General features: G+C 41.2%; 1 non-coding gene across 1 annotated transcript; it reads left to right on the plus strand.

Moving 5' to 3' along the window:
* The first annotated feature begins 2,096 nt into the window (after positions 1-2,096).
* Positions 2,097-2,258, plus strand: LOC111761732 (U1 spliceosomal RNA). Its single transcript, XR_002795007.2, has one exon. It is a non-coding gene; the product is annotated as a U1 spliceosomal RNA (small nuclear RNA).
* Positions 2,259-3,434: the final 1,176 nt, after the last annotated feature.

Below are 3,434 nucleotides of genomic sequence, written 5' to 3' on the forward strand. Positions count from 1 at the left end.
TTCCTTTTCTCCTGCATATATGTCTAGGAACGAAATTGCTGGGTCATTTGGTAACTCTAGGTTTACCTTTTTGAGGCACTGCAAAACTTTTCCAAACTGGCTGCACCATTTTACAATTCCACCAGCAATGTTTGAGTTTTTAGTTTCTTCACATCCTTGTCAACCTGTTATTGTCTTTCTTATTTTAGCCAACCTAGTATGTGTGAAGTTGCATCTCATAATAGTTTTGTTTGTATTTCCCTGATGGCTAATGTTGTTGATTTTAGGTTCTTATTGGTCATTTGTATATCTTCTTTAGAGAAATGTCCTTGCAAATTCTTTACCATATTTAAATTGTTTTCTTTTTATTGTTGAGTTGTAAGAGTTTTTATGTATTCTGGATATAGGTCTTAATCTGATAGATGGTTTCCAAATATTTCCTCCTATCCCATGGGTTGTCTTTTCACTTTCCCTTAAAGCACAAATGTTTTTAATTTTAAGGAAATCCAATTTATCTGTTTTTTCTTTTGTCATAGTTCTTTTAGTGTCATATCTAAAAACAATTGCACAATACAAGGTCATGGAGATTTACTCATATTTTATTCTAAGCATTTTATCACTTTAGCTCTTACATTTATATTTATGATACATTCCTAGTTAATCTTTAGGTGTGGTATGAGGAAGAGTCCAGTTTCATTTTTTGGCTTGTGGGTATTCGGTTGTACTCATATCATTGGTTGGTGTGATTCTTCTTTCCCCACTGAATCATCTTTGCACTCTTGTTGAAAATCACTTGATGAAATGTAAGGATTTATTTCTAGACTCTCAATTCTATTTTGCTGATCTCTGTGTCTAGCCTTAACACAGTATCACACTCTCTTGAAGATCCCAGCTTTGTAGTAAGTTTTGAAATGGGGGAGTGTGAGTCCTTCAACTTTGTTCTTTTACAAGATTGTTTTGGCTATTATGGGTTTTCTTGAATTTCTTTGTGAATCCTAGGATCAGCTTGTCAATTTCTGTAAAAAAGCCAGCTAAGACTTGGCAGGTATTAGATCAGTTTGGGCAGCATTAAGTCTTTTGATCCTTGAACATGGGGTGACTCTCCATTTATTTAGGCCTTCCTTGGTTTATTTCAACATTGTTTTTGTAGTTTTCAGTGTATACGTTTTGCATTTCTTTTCTTAATTTTATCCCTAAATATTTCATTATTTATGTTGAAAACAGAATTCTTTCCTTAATTTCATTTTTTGATTGTTCATTGTCAGTGTATAGAAACATATTTGCTTGCATTCCTAGTCCAGTTTCTGAATTGAGAGCAGGACTGATTTAGTTGATGCATGACCCCAGCATGTGTTACTTTGTTCCAGAAAAGGGCCCCTTGAGGGACTCCGTCACTGCCTGGTAGCCTGCAGGCCCACTGCTGCTCAGGCTCTGGGGCATCTGCTAAATGGATATTTGAAATTAGAGCCCATACAACAATGAGTATGAGGGGGGTGCATCCTGGAGGGGTCAGAGTGATAACCTCAGCCACCGTTGGCTGTGTTTACCTGGGTGCAAAAGGGGTGGGGCGAGCAACGCTGTCTGTCTTGTCACTTTTGTGATTCTTGACCGCTGGAAAAGGCCTGTGGCAGAGGAAGGTCTTTGTTATATTTAAAGTCTATGAGTATTGCACCTTTTTTCTTAGGTGCCAATGGATGATTGAAGTTATTTTGGGGACATGTGTCCCTTTTCTTCCCCTTATATTGTCTTTTAAAAGTAGTTGTTTAATACTTGGAAAAATTCTGTGTAACTTATATATTGTCTCTGAAGCTTAATAACATAAGGAGCTCAACTCCTGACTTGAGAAGTATTGCATTACCCATACTGGCCTTTCCTTTGGGTTCCTCCCATCCTGTGCCCCAGCTCCCCGCACCAGAAGATGCACTATTCTAAAGGAAAAGGAAATAGAATTTTAAAGTAGGGTTTTATTAGCAATGTATATATGTTTGACAGTGTATTATTTAGTTTTGTTCATTCTTGGTTCTAAAAGGTGGTCTCATTCTACGTGAAGCCTTCTGGGGCCAGGGTTTTTTCATGGTTCTGTTCCAAGAGCTGCCTGTGTCAGCTGCTATTGTAAAAGGCTTACCTGGCGGGGGAACTTCTGTGGTCACGAGGGTGGTGGTCCCGGGGCGAGGCTGAGCCATTGCGCTGCGGACGTGCTGACCCCTGCGAGTTCCCCAGATGCGGGAAATGCAACTGCTTAATTTGGGGTAGTGGGGGACTGCGTTCACTCTTCTGAAAAAAGAACAAAAAGGAAATGACCAGTGTTAGAGAGGACACGGAGAATTAGGGCCTCTCCCGCCTGGCTGTTGGCAATGTGCAGTGGTGCAGCCACTGTGGAAGACATTTTGGCACGTCTTCAGAAAGATTTCGTACAGAACTGCCACGTGACCTGGCAATCCCACTACTAGGTATAGACCCCAAAGTCTTGAAAGCAGGGGCCCCAACAGATGGCTGCACACCGGTGCTCCTAGCAGCTTATATTTAGACACACACAGAGGCTGCTGGTTCTGCTTCTCTGGAGAACCCTGACTGCAAGATCCCCAAAAAGTAAGGAAAGGAAAAGAAAAGGTGGATGAAAAGTTTTCAGAGCTGCTCTAGGATAATATCAAAGTTTTAGCAAGTCGTGGATTTTGTGGCATCACAATTCCTGTACGTGGCTACCACTGATGCCAAAGCTGGCTGGTGAAGCAGAGGAACTTGCAAGCAGCTGAACTGAGCCCACTTGCATTTCCTTTCCCATATTCACCCCATATTTATTTGGTGCTTTTTACCATCCTGCTCTGCATTGCTTCCTGCTTGGATGTCTCCACGCAATTTTCTAAAAAGTATTTATATATAAGAGAAGCTGACATTTCATGTTCCTGGTTAAACACAATGGGGAGCAAAGGTTTCTTCATGAGATGACCCCCGATGGCAGCGTTGAGAGGAGCGCCAGCCAAGAAGACTCTCTCCCCTCTGTCCCCGAGGCCCCTGGACCAGGGCACAAGCACAAACCAGACATCTTTCCATTTTGGTCATTCTTGTTGTGAATCATCTAAAAGCAGGCATCTAAACATTTTTAAAAAAATAAATAAAATAAAAATAAAGGCAGGCATCTGACAGCGTTAGATAATTACGCATGAGCTATCATAGTCTCCCTGACTCAGAACACCTCTAGCCCCTTCCAGTGATCCAGAGTGAATTCTGCTATTGTTTCTAGGAGGTTCAATGGGGAAATTTAATTTTAATTTTCTCCCAATGCCTTGAACTTAAAAGGCTTGACTACCCATTTACGAGGGTTAGCATGGCAGAGAAGACACAGTTTACAGTTTTACAAGCAGCGGGCTGAGCTGATGGTGCTTGGGCATCCTGTTCAGGCCATGCCGGAAGATTCTTCTGAGCCATCTCCCTGTAAGGTCATGCCAAATTTGTTT

Source organism: Dasypus novemcinctus, chromosome 6 (assembly GCF_030445035.2).
Source record: "Dasypus novemcinctus isolate mDasNov1 chromosome 6, mDasNov1.1.hap2, whole genome shotgun sequence".
Classification (NCBI taxonomy): Eukaryota; Metazoa; Chordata; class Mammalia; order Cingulata; family Dasypodidae; genus Dasypus; species Dasypus novemcinctus.